This window comes from Phalacrocorax carbo, chromosome 2 (genome assembly GCF_963921805.1).
Source record: "Phalacrocorax carbo chromosome 2, bPhaCar2.1, whole genome shotgun sequence".
Taxonomy (NCBI): domain Eukaryota; kingdom Metazoa; phylum Chordata; class Aves; order Suliformes; family Phalacrocoracidae; genus Phalacrocorax; species Phalacrocorax carbo.
This window is the reverse complement of record NC_087514.1, coordinates 85,665,009-85,688,003: the sequence shown is the minus strand read 5'-3', so window position 1 is coordinate 85,688,003 and position 22,995 is coordinate 85,665,009. Positions and strand designations below refer to the sequence as shown.

Sequence of the window (22,995 nt, the reverse complement as noted above, 5' to 3'; positions counted from 1 at the left end):
AAGGTTTTTGTCCTTCCTGCTGAGCCACATCATAGCTGAGCCAGGCTCTTTGTTTCCTTTGCCACTTTTCCTGTCTGCTGAAGTCCTTTCTGCACAGTGCTCCAAATTTCTGTGGGAGTGGTCTGTGACCCTACCCAGACCTCCAACAGGCTGGCCTAGGCAAAGTAAACCTAGCTAAATTTCACAGACAAAATGCAATACTTGTTTCTGGCATGATACCCTCGTGTCATTATTCAGCATCCTTCTCATCAGTCCTATACCTATGTATGTGAACTGTTACGAAAGTTTTGTCTCATTACTTTTTTGTAATAACATAAAAACCATTTTAGCACAGTAGCTAAATAAAAATTTAATCTGTGGATGAAATAACAAAGTTAATAGTGTCATCATGATTACAGCATGCTGCAGAAACTCTCTCAGTCAATTTGTTTCTCGCCACTACAAAATTTGAGATCAGAAGTGGTAAGTTGCTTGCTGTTGTCGGTGATTGGATTGGTAAGCATGTGTAGTGGCTACAAAGTTTACAAATGCTGAAGCCATGATACATGTTTTGTTAGTAACATCAAAATAGCGCCAATAAAGCTTTATTCCACCTTGTCATTTACAGGAAAATTTCTCCTGAGTATGTGTCTTAAATAATTTATAGGGAGAATTAATTTTAAAAGGACGTAGAACTCAGAAAGAAAAAAACCTGATCTTTACTTTCAAAATCTTACGCAAACAAAGAAAGATATGTTTTTAGTATTCTTTCTTGGAATAATAGTTTTCACTCAGGTTCTTAGAGCTTGGGAAGAAGGTAATTTTCCAAGACACTGAATAGGTGTGTCTATTCTGTAGGTAAATATATTTCATTCTGAGGGCATCTCCAGACAAAGGGGTAACTTGAGAGAGAAATGCACAGCGGACAGGAGTGGGAGCTCCCCTTTTATCACTGAGCCTTGCAGCATATATCTTACTGCAGTGGTTGAAATTAACAGGGGTTTTTTTTGCATTTCTCCCCTCCCCTCTTCATCCTTATTGGTGCTTTCTGTAGTCTTGGATATCAGTGTAGTGTGAGAGTTTTGAATAAAAGAATATATAGACAGTTCAGCACCTTGCTTCTATTGTCACTCATCAACACAATACAGTATTATATACAAATGTCAATGTCTGCATAAAGCGCAACTGGAACAAACATTTACCCTATCAATGGAGCAAAAGCAAACCTTCTCAAAGAGGGGCAAAAGTGATCTCAACTCAGCCCAATTGTTTGTACATCTGGTAGATTTTGTACAGATCTCAATGTTTGTTCCCAGTACTTTGAATATTTTTGTAATCATTTGGAGCTTTTTGATTTGGGTATGTATGTGCGGTATACCTGTTGGGATTCTATTGCAATCCAAAACCAATTCCCAAGTTCATATGAGCTGTGACACAGAGAACAGTTTTTGCTTTTAGATTACTCAGTCATTCCATTCATGGATTTAGCTTGGATATCTCGCATCCACGGTTGCTGTCCTAAATTCTGGGCAATGCTGTATCTGTTACATCCTCAATGAAAAAGTCTTTCTGCCAGCAGTACAATACAATAATATTAACCCATGTTCTCTGTAGTCCTAATGTAGAAGTGTCTGTTTTCCTGCAGTCATTTGGGAGGTCTGGATTAAGAGGCAGTTTTTACTGTAAAACTAAAAAAAAAAGTTACTGGGATACTTAGAGGATTAAACAGAGGTTATTTGGAAAGAAGAAAGGCAAGGTTTCAGGCAAGTCTGTTTTGTTTACATACAGTTTGAACTAAATCTGTGATCTAGATCTAGATTTATAGACCATTTGTTTTCTGTCAGCCTCCCTACATGCAAAATGAACCAGGCACAAAAATTCTAACTGAATTTATGCCACTAGTATTGGGCAGTCTTTCCATTTAGTTGATCCAGTTTTGAGTACAGATAGCCCGACATCAAACAAGACGCCCAATAAATTAGAATTATCTAGTTTCCTAATCTCAGTTTTGTGCTCATAATTACTTTTAAGATTTTGCCACTATCCAAGAAAGGACTGTATTTTGTTTAAAAAAAATAATTGTGAAAATGCACAATATGTTTTATTTGTCTGTTCCATTTTTTGATTTGTGGATCCTCTGGCATACTGAGTGACTGTATAATACATGGTAGGGCTATCACTGCCTGCCCTCCGGTGGTATGTTAAATTCTTCACTGGAATCTTATGATTATTTTCTGAACTATCACCATAATTGTCCCATCAGCCTCCATTCCTTTCTGCTTATAAGCATCTTTTCCCTTAGTCTCCCCTTTCTCTGCTCTCCATGGCCTCAGGCAGGTCACTTGCCCTCTCTGCTGATGCTTCTCCATCTGTAAAATGGGAGTAATCTGAGTTGTTGGGAAGATTAATTAGTGAATTAATATTTGTGAAGCACTTGAAAGATGAGAAGCACTAGATAAAGGCTAAGTAGTGTAATTATTATTCTCAGAAGTGCCTTTATGAATAGGAAAAAAAAGAAACAGCGTTTCTGCAAACTGATTAATAATCAGTATAGATGGTTCTGGAGATAGCTCAACACAGGCTAGTTGGCTATGCTTGTAAAGAGACAAATTAACATGAATTAATATGTAGCATTTACATTTCTTACCCACCATTTTTAACAGATAATGTTAATATTACACATTTTCATGTCAATCACTAATCACAACTTGCAACCATAAGACAAAATGCAACTTTCTGAAGTTTGGAAGTGAGCCCTTTACCTTCAGGCTTCCAAATTCTTCTACTCTCATTCCATATACATGAGTGTCTTTAAAACATGCTACTTATTACAGATGCAAATGGAACTGAGAGAGTAACTGAGAATAAGTATTTTAAGGTAATATCCTACAGTCTCAACTTTGCATTATAATTATAAGACTGACTTCTCCACCCCACCTCCAAAAGGAAGGTAATTTCCTAGTGCTATAATTAAGCCATCTTTCATTCCTCCATATGCAGAAAAATTCGGAAGAGAGGCTAATGGCCCAAAATGAGTATGATCGCATAATGATACTTTCTGTCCAGAAAAGATATAATTATTAACCTGAACAATTTTTTTTTAATGTATCATATGATTCATCTTTCTTCTGTGGCTAGAGAATCCTATGCAGTTTAACCACTGGAAACCAACTTGTATTACTTTGCCAACTGTCTCAAACCATGTCATCTTAAAAAGAGATATAGGGAGAGAAAGAGATAAAGGTGTGCTTTGTGGGACATTATTCTCTTCCAACATGTTTCCATACCAAGAGCTTATTAAAGAAACTCTGTTCCAACATGCTCTGTACTGTTTTTTGGCAGCATGATGCAATGAAGTAAAGATGCTACTTCTTTATTCTTTCTGTGGGATATGATGCCCAAGTTTATGTTGTCAGTTCATTGCCTCTGCTTCCTTGAGTGAAGGGGCTGCAGCTGAGACGTGGCTTTTGCTTGGGCTGCCCGAATGAAGGCGGCTGATTTTTTGCTCCATTCTCCTCCTGCCCCCTTCATTTTCCTGCTGGCTAGAACTGAGTCACATATTTGTACTATGATCTGATTCTGTGTCTTCTGAGTGTTTAAATGTTGGCATTAATAGATCCCATTGGAAATAACGAATACAGGATGGAAATATTAAGAAGGCAGTTTTGTATATTATTGCCTTTTCATTCTTCTGCCGATCACCTAAAGAAAATTTTAGGAAACCTGATAATCACAAAGGCCCATGAGACTGATGTTTTTGAAGTGCAGGATAGACTCAAAAACAGGTGGATGAGGAATAGCATGCAGCTCTGCAGAAGGAAGCAATAATTTTGTTCTGAATTTTGTTATAGGCTATAGATAAGCAAACTAATGGGGTAGTAATATGTAGCATGCTGTCTGTAATAGGAGGGCATTGGAAGGTTTAGTGATGTGAGTGGTACAAACAAGAGGAAAACTCTACAGGGTTAGGCTCTGCTAATCTGTGTTAGTATCTGTGTACCAGATTAAAATCATCATGTTCCTTGGTACCCAAAAATAAAATCTATATACATTACGTAATTTGGCTTCTTTATGTCATAAAAGCTACTTACATTATTAGACACTTGGATGCAGTACAATGCTTTTAGGAGTAATGGTCCTGCCAGTAGGCACATGAAAGGAACTAAATCACTTAGATTCCTGAAAGGTTCTGAAAGTTCTGTTCTGCTCAGAAGACTGGGATGAGGGACTACCTTACCAACCTGTCCACCATCAGCTTGGCATGGTGGAGCTTGAGTATTCCCACAGCAGAATCTAGCCTAAGTGCTAACCAGCATGGTCACACAGGAAAGGAGAGTGCTGACCCCGAATGAGAACTTGTCTTACTAGCCATTGTTTCCATCAGCCTATTCTTTCAGAGCTTGGCATCAAAACAATGTTACAGGTCCTCTTTATAGTATAGTCCAGCCTTCTTCCCTGTTTGCTGTGCAGAAGGAAGTCATCCTTTACAGCCAAGCGGCTGGTGTCTGTTATGTGAGAGAAAACATGCTTCAGACCATGAAAAATGAGAAAGAACTGGGAATTACAAACTTTCCAGTCATGTTCTTTACAGCTTTCCCAGTTCCTCCTGAAAAGTAGTTGAGGGAATGTGATGCTAAAAGAAATTTTGTCAGCACTTTATTCCTTTTCCTACATAAAATTTTTTGTGTCTGTATACAGGAAAAATGTAGCTGTTATTCTCCCTCTATTTTCTTCTTCTATACTTACCCATTCTAACACTGCCAGAGGAAGCAGAAGGATACTTTTCTTTCTAAGACTGTCAAAAAAAAATAGCAGGAACACAAGGAAGGAGGAACATTAAGAGACATGGGGTAAATAATCCTTGGAGAAGAAAGATAGGAAGTGCTTGTGGTACTAGAATTTTGTAGGAAGAAATATTAACAAGGAAAGAGTAATTGGAAAGACAGTGGATGAAGGTAGGAAACAGGGTGTTTCATATGTCTAGAGAACAAGTACATTAAAATAACTTGAAAAGAAAAAATCAGACTTTTTTAAGAATTTAAAAAACATATTAAAAGATGACTGAAACAGGCAAACTGAAAAAGAGAAGGGTGGCATTATGTAAGAAAAAGCAGTCCAAGGTAAAATTAAAAATAAACAACAAAACAGAACAAACAAAAAAAGAAACAAAACCAATTCCCTGAAGTTAGAAGACTAAAAACTAGTCAGAGACATGCAAATTAGGACTGCAGGAAAGTTTGGTTTAATTAATGTTTATGTTTGTTACTATATTTTTCTGAGCTTTTCCAGCAACCAATAATGTCTGAACAATCTCGGGCAGAGATGTTACCTCTTAGGATCTGGTTTTCTCTAGGTATTATAAAAGCCCTGTGGCTTCCCTGAAAAATGGACAGATATGATAGTTTATGACACCAAAAATGTGTCTCTTAAAGTATGTTAGATTTATAGTATTAGTCTGAGTAACTAGAAGAGCAGGCTTCAGCTATAAAAATGCCATGGAGAATACCAAGACTAAATTGCAGTTCAGTTTTGTCCCCTTCAAGGGGACACAAACAACCCCTCCTTATTCAGACAGACAGGAACATGGAGGCTAATGGATAGGTATAAGATATTTATGTGGTTACAAGCAATATATTGCATCCCTGTGCACTACTTTCTGCACCATCCTCTCCCCCCTATTCCTGCATGCTAAAGGAAGTGGATGGCAAAAGGGAGTGAGCAGACAGAGATTTTACTGGGAAGTTGTTGTAAATTGCTGCTGAGACAGGTTATACCACAAATCACAGTGTTCCCTTCACCTGAACAAGAAGGATGTGGGGGAGGAATTGTACTTTCAAAAGGATGTCCCTGAGTCATTCTGCCTCCCACACTGCTCCTGTGGTACAACTTGCGGGGCAAACCTGTTTCTGCTGCTATGCCTAAAGCAGGTCTATAGCCCCCAGCAAAAAGGAGACCCATACCAGAAATTATATGTTACACTTTGCTACAGAACCATGACCCTGGTTACAGCTGTGTAGCTTGTTTTCAGTTGAACTGTGTAAGTGTATTGCTGACAGAAATTTTCAGCAGAGATAAACTAACTTCAGGTATAAAATTTCCTCTGTTCTGTAGAGTACATTCTAGCAGTCCTGAGGTTCTCAATTCATACAGAAAGATGCACCAAGCAGACAGAACAGAATTTGGATTCCATGTTTTAACAAAACTGCCTTTGTAATGCATATCTGTAGCTAAATAGTATTGCAGGCCCATATCATGTTCAAATAATTGCCCATTCTGTTTCTTTCCTTATAATTATGGACAATCATAATTCATTTGGTGCTTGAACATGAACTATGATCCTTGTGGGTCCATTCCAACTCAGGACATTCTGTATTCCTCTGTGATAAAAAGTATATTTTTCTCAGAGGGTAGTAAAACTGAAGAGGAATAATCAAAAGAGTGGTGGCCATTTCACATCATCTTTCTACCTTTATTTCCCTTTTCTGTTTACCAGATGCAAATACATTCTTAAAAACACTGTCCTTCCACGTTTCCTTTCACTCACAGGGCTCTGTACCTTCTCTGCCCATAAGTCCCCCGCTTTTGGGAAGAACAATATTTTTTTAATACCTTCCAGAACTGAATCCTGGAGTACTTTAGTCACCACCAGCCTTCCCACTGTCATTCTGATTTTGGAACTGTTCTGCTCTGGTACTGGATGCTCCAAAACTTGCATTTGTTTCTTTATGCTTTTTGTGGACCTTTACTTAAATCCAGGATTAGCTGTGCCTCCTAAATGTTTCCAACATTGTGGGAATGCCACCAAGGAAGTAACACTAACATTGCAATGTCACAGTCTACCACCCTAGCTTAATAAAAGTGTACAATGAAGCTCAAACCTGTACATGGTATAAAATAATCAGAAATGTCTTAAAGTAATATGCTGTACTACTTTCCTTATCTTTGAAAGTTTGGCCTAAGTAAAAAGAACAGTACTGATTATTATTGCTAAACTGGGAGTGAGAACACTGGTCAGATACAAAGCAAGAGCGCTTTGTATTTGTCTGAGCCCCTACAGCTACCAGAAGGAGAAGCCTCATGAAGTGAAGCAGTTTTCCAATAAGTATGGCTAGGATTCAGCTGTTTTCTTCCATCCAGATCACATCTTTACCTTAACATCAAGAACCTATCGGACAAGGAGTTGAAGTGCTGAATGTTCAAGATTACACTTTTTGTTAGATGCAAACAAGTTTCCTGCGTTCTCTGTACTTACTCTGGCCAGAAAGTTTGTAAAAAGATGATCCATATAAAAAATAAAATATTGGACGGTATTGCAGGAAGGTTGATCTTTGAAATCCGATGTAATATTCATCAATGACAAATTGTATTGCTTTTACATGAGATCTCACTAGTTTATAAATATGCTGTACAATTCCACTTAAATCAATGCAGCTATGCTGGTGTAAGCCAGATGAGAATTTGTAGTCGAAACTGCTCAGCTCGTGCTTTTGAAGGTAATGAGGATGAGAGTAAAATTTCAGTGCTGAAAGGCATGGCAATTGTCAGGTTTTACTGAGAGCTATCTAGTCTGGTTGTCTCTGGCTGCCATGGGGAAAAAATCATTGCCAAAATTTAGAAAAACTGATGGTTCTGAAAGTTCAAATGGTTCAAATGGGTTTCTTTTTCTTCAAAGCATTTTAATGTTTTTAAGTGCTGTATTATTTATATGTTTTTCTCTGGAGAGATGAAGGGTAAAGATGGCTTTACTCAGTCTCTTCTATTAAGTCTTTTATTCTGCTGGTTTCGTTGCTGTCCTACAGTATTCCCACACCTGATTTCTAATTACTGTTTTTCCAGCCAAAATGAAGCAGACAATACTTCTTTTTGTTAATTACTTGTTAAAAAAGAAGAAATTACTGAGCAAATTGACATTCTTGGTACATCTTGTATAGTATATCTTTTTCATAGCAAAGGATCTTTCTAAGCATAATTCTGTGTGTTGAAGCTATGGGTATAGACATGGTTCACTTCTAATTCATTGAGTTCCTTAGCATCAGCACAGCTGAGGCAACTGACTGTGTGTGATTTGCGCCAGCAGAAAAGTTGTGAATATATTAGCGTATAGGTGATTCCGTCACTTTGCTATCTGTTCTTCTATGGCCATTATTCTGTATTGAATTTACAGTGATGCATGGTGAAGTATTTTGCTGCAGTAGTTTGTGTCTCTTAACTGAAGATCTTTACATTAATATTAGAAAACTGACACTAGTAGAGTTTTCTGTATTTATTTTAACATTCGGTCTCTTCAAATGGCCAGTTTGGGAAATAAATCTCCTTTAAAAAATGCTATTAATCTGTTAAAATATACCCCAAACCAACTAAATTATGCTTTTAATGAAACATGAGTGTCTAATGACCTTTGACAGTAAAAATACCATGGCTTATGCAATGATACTTTAAAGGTCTTCTAAATTTTATTACTAAATAGTATTAGATAGCAGAGGATTTTTTCCCTATGATTAGTATCTTGTCTTGCCCAGGAGGTAATATTTTTGTCTATCTTTGAGGAACAGTCCTGAAACAAGGAAATTTTTCTTGAGTATATATTTTAAATCCTGTTGTGATTTTAAAATTTTCTCACACGTGTATATTTTAATTCTTTGCTACAGTCATGGCTTGTGGCAGTGAATTCAAAAGGTTAATTAAGGATTGCATAGAAAACTATTCTTACTCCTTCCCCCCGCCCTCTCCTCCCCTTTAACTGGTTTAGTGTACTGTCCCCCTTGTATGAGAATGATGATCTGATGAGGGGTTTTTTTTGGATTTTTTTTTTTTTTTAAATCTATATAAGTCATTATATTATCTCCTGTTGAAGACGTATTACTTCTCTGATCTCCTTACTCTGAACAAACTTTGTCCATTTATTCAGATGACTGATAGGAACTGAATTCAAAATTTTAAGTTATGTTTAGGATTTGGAATAGGACCCAAGGCAACTGACTTCACTTCTGCTGTTTGGACTACAGCGAGATTTATGAGTGACTCAAATTATTGTTTCCTTTTGTTAACACTTAATTTAAAATGCCAGTTTCCTACCCAGTTGTCCAATTCAACAGTAAGTCCCAATTGTTTCTGCATAAACTTAAATCATGTTGTCACTTCAAATTTTGTCACTTCATGCTTCAGTCCCTTTTCTCAACCCGCTGTTTTCTTTTCCAGAACTTTACTCAAGGTAAGAAACAATTAAGATAATTCAGTTATGTACGATAAACTTCTGATGAATGTTGACTTTTAAACCTCAAAAAGGCAATCAGAACATTAAGTGAGAAGCATTACAATTTGTATAATAAGAGTGGAATTTTTAGTAGAAAACTACTCAAAGAGATTTGAAAAGGGGCTTGTAATAGGAATAGTATTCCTGACATGGAGATCTCTTAGGTTGTGGAACAGTACTTTAAAAGAAGTGTTGAAAATTCCAGGGCTAGTAAGAGTTAGGACTCAACTAAACAAAACAGCAAGAAACCTGAAATTGGAAGCTTTCAGGAATGGCAAAGGAATTGTCTGAATAAAGTCTTTTTCATATTTAATCTCTTTCATTGTATTTGAAATCATAAATAATACAGTATGTGTCTGTGGATTACCTGTTTCATAAGGGATGACATGTCAGAACAGATAAGATCATAAGTGTTGGGATGACTTGCTGCCCATTCTGTGGTACAAATTTATGGGTAAGGAAAGCAACCTCTTTTTCAGTGAGGATTGTCTCAGAAAATCACCTTGGTCTTGACACATGAAACCATTTTAGTCAAGTTCAAGAATGTGTTTCTCTTTCATATTAATGCATGTAAAAGCCTTATTATTTGATTAATTTTTACTTTGTTACCATTAGTCCCAGGTGAAACGGGAATCCCTGGGTGATAGGCATTCTGTAAATCATACTAAAAGATAAGCTATGTTCTAAGAAATGTGCTGTGCAAATATGAAATGCTCCAAACAGTCTTATAATCCTGATTTTGCACATGGAGGAGCTTTTGATCAGTGGGAAGAGAGAGACATTTCCAGAGGAATATAATGAAAATGATATTACTACCACTGTTGGGGTAGAAAAGTTAATCTCTTCCTACTGTCTGCGTAGTGGGAACATGGGATTTATTGCCTGTTTCTCAGGTGTTACAGTTAGGGTGACTGCAGTTTGGGTGAGAAATCATTTTCAGCTGTGATTTGCTAAATAAATAGGAGATTCAAACTTTTCTGGTTACTTCTGGGTGATCCAAGTCTTGTGATACTCTTCTCTGTAATAATGAGATTTCAGATGTGAATGCTTGCAGAAAGTAAATATGTAATCCATTTTCTCCACTATTTGTTTAACAACTTAAAAATTGCTTTCTTGAGTGCTTATCCTACTAAAATACAATTACACTAATTTACCTGAAAAATTGATAAAACCAGACTTAAAGTAAATAAAAGTGATTAAGAATTTCTGTATATGCTTATGATTATCTTTGTTTCAGCTTTCATAGAGTAACTTACGATAAATATATATGAACTAACATTGCTACTGTAAGTTCCAAATGTTCTTCTTTAGGTGCTATCAAAATTAAATATTATCCATTTTGTATTGGTGCCTCAGATCACCATTACTAAATATATTATTCTGTGAACTCCTCTCTTAGTCACAAACTGGTATTTCCATGGATAAATCTGAATGGAAAAATGAGTCAACTGGCTAGTGGCATGATTGTTGTCCAAGAAGCAGGAAAATAGCAGATGAGGATAGTCATAAAAGTTGCCATACTTTGGCTGAACTCATTTGACCACATAAGCCTGAATACTTGGTACACAAAAATCTAGTTTCCATAACACCTTAAAACCAAAAACAGGTTACAAATACACCTCATTCTTCTTTCACCCTGCTTTTATTTTTCCAATCTGTATTTAAACTGTCATCTTTAATAGATTTATTTGTATCAGTATAAGTGAAAGGCAAATTAGGTCTTTTAAATGCATTCCTTGTTTTTTTTCCCTCTATTGCAATCGTAGAAGAGAACTTGTACTATTGTGCTTTGCTACTGATTTTATCTCTACGTTGAAGAGTCCTTTCTGTACTAATTTGGCATTCTTTCTCTACATTTTATTTAAATTGTTACATACGCTTGTTAAATAATTCTAGTCTGTTTGGGTTTTGTTGTTCTTTTCTTTTTCTTTCCCGGGTGATTGATTGCCATCTGGGGGCTAACATGAGCCCACCATGCTAATTACATTTATTCTACCCACTAACTGCTATTGTCTCCAGGGTCAGAGACAAATGTATGAATCCACTTTATCTCTCAGCTTACAGAACATCTCATACAGTGAGCCTTGTATTATGAAACAGCTACATCAGCCTCTAATTACTCAGCTCTACCCTGTGTTGAATGCTGGTGCACCTTGAGAAACAGCATGCAAAAGCACATTTGTTTAAGTCCTCAGATGGTTAACGTTGTGCATAACCTCCTCACAAATTACAGCCTCAGCTGCAGCACATCCATTAGTCTGGAAGAATGAAGATTCCCAAGCGGCCCTGGTGCCTTTCCCAATTCCCTTGCGACCCACCAATCCTCTCAGTGCTTTCTCTGCATGTAGGGAGTGTTCAGAGCTAATCAGGTCAATGATCATCTCACAGCTCAGGGGACATGACAGGAGCCTATCACAGCAGTTACACGATCTTCCAGACCCGAGCACGCTTGCTGAGAATCTCATGTTAAGAAACATTGCTTTGGTGCCTCTTCTCTCACTCCCTAGGAGCCTCTGAGGATTTCAGCTTATCTTTCTCTCTCTCCTTTAGACAGTGAAGAGTTCAACATCAACGAAAAAAAGGCAGAGCAGTATGCAGCTTCCCAGAGGGTGTTGATTGAAACTTAGATTACCCCCAAATCACTGTTGATTTGACTGATGCTCCAGCTTTACCAGAGAAAAGATTTCAATTAAGGTAAGTGCTGCTTTATCTGGCTGACTGCATCATGCCGAATTTCTGCATTGAAAGTTCAAACTGAGTAAACTGACAGCCTGCACTGCAGCAAGGGAGCCCGTGCTGAGTGTCAGGAGAGGGCTGGGAGCAGAGGCAAGTGTCCCAGCTTGGAAATCCTCTCTGGAGGGATTCAGGTTTTAAGCAGCTTCTTATGAATGGCTCCAGTTATTTCCAATTTGGTCCTTCTCTGAAGCTTGAAGAAAAACGTTAGAAACGTGCAGCGGTGTGAGCAGGGAGGAGGAAAGGCAAGCACACTTTCCCCCTTTGTGCTTAGTGTATTTATCTGGGGAAGCACAGCAGCTGGAAAGCAAAAGTACGTTATGGTAAAACTTCATTCTGAATGAGGACCGTTGTTCCTTCACAAGCAGGACCTTGTAGGCATAAGGCTTCAAAGTCCCATGGCATTCAAACGAGACAGAAAGGGATTTTTGAAATGTGAATCAAGAATATGCCTGCAGCTTTCCAGGTTACTGTCAGACTGAAGGCTGTGACTGGTGTGTGTAATGTTATACTCGGAGGCTGATGGGGTTTGTAGTTACTTTCATAGGATTAGAAGTTCTGGGGGGGATAAGGGTGAGTGGGGTGCTGGTTCAATTTGAGTGCCCAGAAAATTAAATTGGTAGATGCCAGAAGAGGGAGGAGTAGTGCTTGACTGAAGAGGGAGAGGATGTATTTTTCATGGGGTAATAGAAAGTGTGGCATATCAAAAGAAATAGACATGATTAGAAATCTTTATCTTGAAAGAAAAAAAGCAGAGAGTATATGAGGGAGGCTGCCTTGAAAGATTAAATGATTAATAAGGAAAAGTCAGAGATGCTTCGGCAGCCTGGAGTTAGTTAGATGACCCGATGTACCTATGGCATGTCCACCCTAAAATGTCTAAAGTGAACTGAATATGATAGTCTCAGTCAAGTCCACACTTAATAGCTATGCTGTCGGGGGCATAATTAAGGAGCCAGCAAACAGCCCAACTTTTTAATACTATAAGGGACCAGATTAAGATCTGTTGTACTAAACATGTCCGTGTTCTTTCTGTTGCCTACAAAAATTAACAAACTGTGTTTAAAAATCTGTCATAATAGGGAGAAAAGATCAATGGAATGTTAATTTATTTCAAATCTTGCTGTCTTAAACAGATGTGTTACTCCTGGGTAGTTTATAAAAGTGTGACTTAATTGCACTGCTTTTTGCAGCCAATACTGTTTAGTGTCATTAAATATCTGTATCATTGTTGGTAATATAATTAATAGCACTATATCCTGTGATAAAAGCTCAGCTACTCACTATGGAAATCTATTTTTTCATCCAAAAATACCTTCAAAGTCCCTGCCCCGCTCCACTCCTCCCCTCCACCCCCCCAACTCTCCCCCCACCCCCCAAGAATAAAAAAGGACAATTCAGGGAAATGTTGGCTACCTGCAGGTTCGTTATATATTCCATTGGCTTCTTCAGTGAGAAATACCAAGTTCTTTTTCTCACAGAAACATAAGCATATGGGAAAATGACCTGAGGTTGTAAGGGAACATACTAAGAATAGTGACAGTTTTAACTGTCTATCAGTATGTTCTCCTCGAAATGATTTCTGAAAGTATGTTTTTTATAACGGTGACTCAATGTCCACAGTTTTCTTGGAAAGGAAATTGAGTTTGGAAGTAGTTACAGGCACTGATCTTCATTTTGGTGTAGTGTATGGCTCACTTCTTTCATGTTACATTAATATATTTACTAAGTTTTGTGTTTCTTACACCCAGAGATGGAAGTCTTGACCAGGGTTGAAATATTTGAATGCGTAAATCAGCTTCCATTATACCTGCCTTCACTTTTATTCTTTCATGAATAATCAATGGTTTCTCAGCATAATTAGTGTTCAGTAATATACATCAGAGTATTCATTAAAAAAATCGAAAGACAATAACTTAATGCACTGTGTGGAAAAATTTCTAGTGTAAATAATTCCTATGCAGACTCAGACATCCAGGTTGCATACGAATAGCAGGAACTTCTGTTCCAGTCTTTCACAAGGGCTGACTACAAACATTGTTTGACATGATGGCTCTGTTTCCCTTTTGTCTCACAAAGCTGTTACTGTAAGTAAAAAATAAATAAATCACGCTTTCATGGCAGTGTGTCTGTGGGTTTCTAAACAAATCTTACAAATGCACTTACATCTTTATTATTATTTTACAAGATCAGATGTTCTATCGGCTTCTAAGTGAAGAGCACTTACTTTCCGGTATGTTAGCCTCAGAGACTGTATGAGATGACAGTTCACCAAACATGGAGAAATGCTGGTTTTCCTCATGTTTTGATAAAAATAGACAATAATGCTACAATTATTTTCTGATCTTTTCCATTGGTGAGTTGTGGGCTTGTTCATATGTACTGATAGTCCGAAAGTGGCCTCAGTAATATGGGAAATATCATTCCTCATTAAGCAAATAATGTGGGGCATCTGATTCACTGAAGCTTTTCAGACTTGGTAAACATATGAACACAGGTTACACAGAAAGGCAGTGGAAGACGTGTCAATATAGCCTAGTTCCTTCTCTTGGACCTTTTTTTTTTTACTCTAAGGTTATATCATATATTAAATATAAAGCTGTATGCAGAGTTCAACTTTATTTCAGATATTTCAAGTTCTTTGTATGAGGCCATTGTTAAATTCTTTTGCCTCAAGCTATGTCCTCTTATTACTGACAGAAAAGTATGATTGCCGTCTGGCCTAACTTCATTGAAAATTAGCATTTGATGCTAAAGCTTTAATGTTTTCAGAGCTTTTTAAGGAAATTTATTAAATCAAGGTTCGAAAAGGGGTAAACCAAGGGAGCTCTCCAAAAGCTGACATAAGACCAACCATAGAGCAGCAAGGAACAGTCCTGCTAAAACAGTGATAGTGATATATGAAAAAGAAAACAACTGTTAATAACTACAGTTAATAATCCAGATAATGTCTAAAGAGATATATTGTAACTTCAAGAGGCGAGGGTAAGAGTGAGATATAATAAACTTCAGGGGTTAATGAGTTTCCCCAGTTTCCTTTCTCAAAGATGTATGGCAATTGGCTTTACCAGAAAGGGAGTCTTTTCAAGTCCTGCGTTATTAACATGCATTGGCGAATTAACATCAGCTTTCCTAGCGAGACCATTGTGTCCCACCAGACTCTTGTTATTCCTGTTCCTTCTGTTATTTTCTTAGTCTGTTTCCTGGGCACTTACTCTTGCACCTCTGGATAGAGCCTTCTTCTTCATATAGCTTCTTTTTCTTCTTAGTGACCCGTGCTTCTTTTCATTCTGTTCCTCTCAGCGTTGTCCCTCTGTCTTTCCTTTCCTTTTCTTCAGCTACCATGATTTAATGCTTCATTGCTTTCACATCTATTCTCCTCCTTCCTCTGATGCTGTAAGGACACCACTTTTCTTACTTGGTCCACTTCTGTAAATTTTTCTTTTTAATTGAAACAGAAAACCCCTCTGAAAACACTCCAGTACTCACATGAATGGGATGTGTGCTCCAACACTCTACCATCTCTTTATCCCCTGATTCTGTATCTTTTATTGTTTTAGATTGTACATTCTTCATGTCAGGGGCTGTATCTCAGTGTACAGTAAGTAGCTAGCACGGTAAAAGCCAGTTCTTTTTCCAGCTTTGGAGTCTATGTGTGTGTCTACACTGCCTAAGTAACATGCTTTTAACTGGTTCATGGAAACAAAGCTCTGCAAGGTTTAACTCAGATACCTCAGGATGTCATTGTTCTTGCAAAAGCATACCTTACAGTTAAAAAGAAACATACATTGCAGTGTGTGTATTTTTATATATATCTATGTAAGTTTTCAACATATATTCAGGAGTTGTTATTTTCAATTCACTGTGAAAGTTACACCTTCTGAATGACTTCTTAGACTCGTAATTATTTGATTTAGAGGCAAATGTAGTGTTTACTACTACTTTTTCCTGGCTTGTCTTTTTATTGCTTGTCATCATAAATGCACCATATTAAAGAATGAGTTTCAAACCTTATCTTCCTTTGTATCAATAGAAACTTTCACTAAGGTCCACTTGTTTTGCAGAGATGTAACTCATTGAAAGCATTGAGTTTGGCGTGTGTCCCTGGATGAATATTTGTTGAGGCAATAATTTTGTAGCAAAGCTTTGAATCTTCAGTGGTGTTTTGAGAGGCAGAAAGCTTCACTCTGCTTTCCTGTTGAACCTTCAAACCTGGTAGTTTGAGGGGGGGGGGGGGGAAATCTTTACTGTAGGTGATATCTATATCAAAGTAAAATACAAACCTACATCTCCATATTTATTGCTGGACTTGGTATTAGCAGAAGTCAAGGACATATGTTTTACAATGTTAATTTTGCAATGGATTATTTAGAGGCTTCTTTTTCTGCCAACCAGATGGGAGCTATAATATTGCATCATAAGACTTGGTCAGATTACTTTAGGAGCAGCTGTGGTTCAGTTTCTGTCAAATGTATCACTTCAGTTTCAAGGGTGAAAAGAGTCTTTAAAGACCAAACTCGTTGATGTAAGCCAGAGAGTTCTGGGGCTGGAGGGGCATCTTTCTCTTGCAGATGTCTCAGTGTCAATATTTTTTAAGGCAATGACTGCATTGGTTGACACATGTATAATGTTTACTGTTTTGTATCCCAGCAGAGTGTGATTTGGGGTCTGTGGGTACTGAAGCCCATCTCTGTGCTGTTGTGCTGAATGTCCCAGATCTGTAACCACAGCTCAGACTGGAAACCTTTACAGAGGCATTCATAAGAAACATGTAGGTCTGAGATTCAAAATAATAAAGTATCTAAGCATCTAACTCACAATAAAGTGCTGTATCCCACTTAAGTTTAGGAGTTATATATTTAGGTACCAGAATTATGTTGTCCTTCAATTTCCAGAGTGCAGTATACTCTGAACAATCTCCAAAACAGACAATAAATGCTCAGTTAAATGAGAAGTTTTTGTTTCCAAATTTAGATCAGATTTATTATTGTTTTCATGCATGCATTTACTCACTGACCACACTAATACTATGTCTAGCACACCATATATACTTACAAATTACAGTTGTGGCTGACTTGGTTAGAAAAACATTTGAAATTATCTTTTTTTTTTTTTTTTTTGCCAGTGAAGGTAAATAGGATGCAAACCCACTCCTTTTCCAGAAAACAGACAATACTTTTGACCTTTCTTGATCAAAAATGTGCTCCAGCACTGATCGCGAAATCCAGCTTTTTGACCTAGGTCATTTAGAGTCTATAAGCGATAGGTAGGTTCTTGGCTGCTGTTCTCTGAAGGCTGCCAGCAAGTGCTAAATTTAATTGTAAATGCAGACACACATTTGCTAAAGGAGGTGCCCATGTCATTTATTAGTTTTGCAAAGATTTCTGGTTTTTTATGCAGTTCAACCACTACCCGCAGGGCTTGGTTAGAACTGGTGACCTAGGTTCTGAGTTCCCTTACTATTCCCTTATGTTCTTCAGTCCCCTTGGACACTATATATATATATGTATAGTACAGTGTTTCTGTATATGGAATTGAGATGGCAACTTAAGCAACTCTCTTAAAAGCCTTTATGAAGATCACAAAGTACATTTATTAAGAATAACTTTCTTGGCATTCTGTCCTCAGGCATACTGACTCTGTGTGTGCTTGTTACATTCTTTCATAAGCCTGTTTTATATTTAGTTCAATATACAATCTAAAAGGGAAAAAAAAAAAAGAGGCTTCATTCCATGGTTCTTTTTTTTCTATTTAAGAAAATACTGCAAATAAAGCCAATATTGTTAAATGGAATAAATATACCAGAGAGTAAAATTTAAAGATTATTTTCTAAGAATATTTGTAGCATGAAGAAAAGCTAAAACGTAGTAATTCTTGACTAGATTTTCATTGTATTCAACAGTCTGAGCAGACTTTTACTCAATACTTTTGTTAAATATTTGATGATGAAGCCATTCTGCCAATTCACTCAAATTTAGTTGCAACAAGCTTTCTGTAAAAACTCTTCAAGTAATGCTTCAGTCATTAAAGTGTAGTATTAATTGTACAACAAAATGAAAAGCCATTTCATTTTCATTTAGGAAACTTCTATCTTTCCTTCTTGACAGTCTTTTCATCTCTCCCTAAAATATTAATAGTAATCTTGGTACTTGTTTACCATAATTTTAAATATTCAGCTGTACCTCTTGAAAATGGTAAATGGAATAAAAATTAGTTGCATTCCCTGGTACAAGTAACACTTCTTATTCCTTTTCTGGGTAAAATAGTAATAATTTAGAGAAGGGAGTAAACCTACCTAGTGTAGACTTACTTATCATAACTTTAAACAGATGTTACAGAAGTTCTGATTTACACGGGTAGAAGAAAATGAACAATAAAAAGCCCTGTGCCTTTCAGTAAAAGTCACTTTTTTTCTGTCACTACGTGATAAGCAATTCTCTGAGGATACAGCTGTGTTTCACATTCTCATCTTTAATTTTTTTTTTTTTTTTAATCTGACCTCCTAGACAGTGGGACTCAGGTTTTCTATAAAACAGATGTTTTCGTAATTTGGCACTTCTATTTCTGAACTGCTACTTGAAGGAGCACATATGTCAAAATACATAAAGAGATAAAATGTGATATACCTGGCTCCTGGCTGAAAGACCGTGTATGCCAGAATAAATACAGAGATTAAGAGGTGATGTTGAGAAGGTAAGCGCTGATAAGGAAAACACTTAAATGAACTTGCTAATTAAAATGCTTTTTGAGGAGTATCACTTCTCTCTGACAATTTTGTGATTCAATGTTAAGACTTCTATCCCATTTTTTGGTCCTCACTGCATACAAATCCTTTGAAATTTTCAGGCACCATCACTTTTTTTGCATTTGTCCTGGTGTCTCCTCATCTTCTTCCCCCTTGCCCCACCACTTTTTTATTATTTGGAATGGAAATGCCTGTTGTCTGGTGCACAGAACATATAAGCAACTAAATTCAGGTCCATCAATGGACTTCAATCCCACTCTGAATTACCTGCCAGATGTAGCACATAGCAATTACCCGTCACTCTTTTTCACCCTGAGAGCCAAAATGTATCATTCAAGGACATATTTGAGTTCCAGCAGCCAAGAATGTGAGTAATCCTAGGCTGAGTGTAGAGGAGAGACTATGTATGGCAAAATGGAGCACAGCCATCAGCACCTGGGTGTTTTCAATAAGTACAGTTAAAAAAGAATATTTTTTTTTCTTGTACAACTGGTTTTCTTTAAGCTTGTTATTTAAACTGCATGGGTCTATTTGTTTATTTGCTTAGATTTTTTTTTGGCTCTGAGTGGAACTCCCTGGGGCATTATCTTCCAACAAACAATGGGTGTTTTTTGCAAATGTTTTCTAAAGGTCACTCTTTTTTTTAATCAGCTCGCTTTTTCTGTAATAACTATATGATATTTTTTGCCCTACTTGTGATCAATGAGCATGAATATTTTAAATAGAAGACTCACACATTTAACTACATTTCTAAATGTTGCTGTTACAGTTCTGTGGAGGGCTTGGAAGGGGGATGCTGCACATCCAGAATTGCCATTCACTTCTCATTGCCTGGTGGTTATAGAGCCCTTTCTGTGATTATGTGCCTAGGGATGTTCAGGTAAAAAAGGCAGGAAGCTATGTTATAATTTTCTCTTGAATGGAATTTCTCACAACTATTTCTAAATTTATGTATGTCTTCTGCCTAGTCCAGGTAAGAGCTGCGTTCATGTTGTTCAAATACCTAGTGACAGATGACGATTTTAACTAAGATCTGAGATTTAATAAATCTGACTCGATACAATCTTACTTAGTTGATAAAGAACAGGTGGAGCTGGTTACCATACAGCCTACCTCAGTTGTTTCTCTCAGTGCAGGCTGTACCAGGCAAAACACAGTGATCTACCTAAAAATATTTTAATGGAAAGTTTAGGCGCGTCAGGCATTTCTCTTTCTATCAGCTGCTCTTTAGGTTTTCTTTGGACTGATACCATGGTAGAGAAATAGTTTATTCTAATTTCAAAGCATACTTTAGCATATATCATTCTTTGACTCTCTGGTTCTGACTTTGTGTCTGTATGTCTTGTGCAAAATTGATTAAATAAGAAAACAGCTAGAGATCTCATCTTATCTAAAACTATGAAACATACAAGTGCTGAAGGTTATATCTGTTGTGTTGCATGGTTTTCCTACCCTTCTTGTTTTAAAGTTTTACTTCTGAAGAATAATGGTCCGATATTACTGATGGCCATAGTTAAACTAGTCACTCTGGGAATCCTTCTTCTAAATTTTCTGATAGGATATTTTCCCCTACCCCAGTAAAAGTAAGCAATAGTATTTCTATTGGAAAAAGTTTCCTTCGTACCTCTTTAGCGATAATGTTCCCAAATAGAAATTGCACTTCTTGCAGAGAAACAAACTTGGGTCAGATGGGTCTAGGTTTCCTGGGATATACAGAAATATTTTATAAAGTGCAATTCATAAGGCATAAATGTGGTTTTTAAATTGCTTGTCAGGAAAAAGAAGTGATTTTTAATGCAGATCTACCAAATATAATGTTCTTTAATAACGTCAGTACCCCTGAAGGCAAACATTTGAAAAGGCAGAGAGAGCCATAGTGCCAAGATGAATGTTGTGAGTAGGATATAAGGCAAAATATAACACAAAGAAATAGAGAAATATCTCCTGTCAAAAAGAAAAGTATTAGTAATCGAAATGATTGTTCTAGTTTTCAGTTTCTTTGCTAATATCTAATGAGGCGTTGGGCTTTTCCAGTACTAAGTATTTTCCCTGTAATTACTTTTAAAAACAATGTTAAATCTTTATTTTTATTCTAAAACCAATTAGGAATACAAATGAAAATAGTAATATTTATTTTCTTTATGATGGAAAATTGTATAGCTCAGATGATACTGAAGAAAAACACAGCCACAGGGAGGGAAACTACTTCTGAGTATTCATTTGAAGTATTACTTTATAATTCTGTATGAGAATGTAATCACATGTGTGTTGGATTTTGATATTCTAAAATAGTAAAAATTTTCAAGCTCTCCATGAAACCAAATGTTATTTGATAACCATTGACATGAGGTTTATAATCAGATAATCTTACCCCTCTCTCTTTGAGACAATACAGTATGTTTTATGGAAGGTATTTTCAAAGCAGCCCTACTGCAGTAAAGCTATAACCTAGCTTTAATTGCATTAAAATGGATTTCATGTTTACCAGCCACAGAATGGAACGAAGTTGTGGACTCTGCTCAGTATATTGCCTCACAGTTAAAAAACCTACAGCAACAGAAGTAACTGGTGAAATCTGTTTTACAGAAAAGGAAAAAAATAATTGAGATCAGTCAAACCTAGATGAAGAATCAATTTAACCTTCTCTGATTCAACAGTAGCTGTATCAGGGTATGGCTGTGAGGTATACTGCATATGACTGATAGAATTAGAAAATCTAACTGAGCAAGTAGGTTTGATAAGCACTCATGAGAGCTCTGAAGTTTCACGGACTGTCTAAACAAAGCCAAAGTCTCAGAGGTATTACTCCTTGATTTCTACCATATTGCTATGTCTGCAATTGAAATGTTAGCGAGTGGCCAGTATGTTGAGTAATGGGCAAGTTCCTTCTCTGAGCGGTTAATAAGCCAAAGCAGTGCCATGTCCTGGACAGTTCAGCAGCTCTGACCATTTGAGACTAGGTGAGGATGTGATTACTTGTGTGATGCCATCAGCACTTGAGCTTTTTCTCCCAGATAAATTGAAGTTTATCAGTACTGCAATAATTTTTGTTCTCTCCTGATATTCCTTTACCATTTCATATTTAACTTGGTTTGTCTTCTTTCCCCCCATGTTTCCCAGAGAGAGGCTTCTCTTCCCAACATTTGAAAAGTGCTCCGTCTGCCCAATGTAAAGGTCAAGAGAATCATAGAATCACAGGTTGGAAGGGACCTCAAGGGTCATCTAGTCCAACCTTTCTTTGCAAAAGCACGGTCTAGACAAGATGGCCCAGCACCATTTTCCCTCTTTCATTTTGTCCCCACTTAGCAGACCAAGGGTAACAGGTTTGTATAACTGCTCTCTGGAAGTCACGTTTCCCTCCACAGCCTCTTGTCATCCTGTTCCCTTTCTGTGCCTAAGGAAATAATGAGTCACTGTCTCAACAACTCCTAACTCAAACTTTTACAAGAGATTGGGTTGGGATCACAAATTGCCCTAATGTCAGATATTAACCCTGGAGATTATAATAGACATAAGCAGAAGCATTTGTAATTTGGATTAAGGAATTGGTGGGGGAAGAGGGATTGAGGCTACATTTCTTCTTGAATACGGAAGCAGTATATTTATTTTCACTAACAATGGTAACCAGTAATTACAGTCTTTTCTCACTCTCCTGCTCCAGGGGAACTGAATTGCTGCTATCTCAGGGGAGGCTGCATTGCTACTGGCTGATGTCATTTAACAGTTACTATTCTCCTTTGAACCTGTTGGTGAAGCACATCTTCCCTGTTCCTTTTTCTTTGCTTTCCTGATAAATATGTTCCTGAAATGCCCTTTAAAGCAAGTTTAGATATCTGTGCAAATATTATGGTTTAAACACATGGAAGATACTAGAAAACATAAATATTTAGTTTAAGAGAGTCTATCTACAACAAATTCCCCCTCCTCCCCATAATGGGATGCACTTTATTACAATGGCAGTTAATATGTATTTAATTTTTCCATGTTTTCTAACATACAATTGAGATTACAGCTGTCTATTTCTTAAATATATTGCATGAAACAATATTCTTACCTTTAAGAGTGATCTATTTAACTCAAAAGTACCGGGCTTCCTGCACAGTGCAAAGAACTGGCTAGATTATCTAGCATGCCAAAAAAAGATTTAGCTTTTACTTTTTATAAACAGAATATATATTTACTAAATTATGCTTTTTATTAATATTTCAGTACAGCTATAATCCTTCTTCTTTATTGTTCTCAGTCTCTCTAATGCCAAAGAATGGACATTTAACTGGTGGTGATT

General features: G+C 36.9%; 1 protein-coding gene across 4 annotated transcripts in view; it reads left to right on the top strand.

The window, feature by feature from the left end:
• CDH12 (cadherin 12) overlaps positions 1-22,995 on the top strand; it is a 591,360-nt gene that overhangs the window by 347,285 nt on the left and 221,080 nt on the right. For all 4 annotated transcript variants that reach the window (XM_064443425.1, XM_064443423.1, XM_064443424.1 and 1 more), the window contains one exon: positions 11,783-11,926. The gene's annotated coding sequence lies outside the window, so the exon portion shown is untranslated. The remainder of the gene's footprint in view (positions 1-11,782; positions 11,927-22,995) is intronic.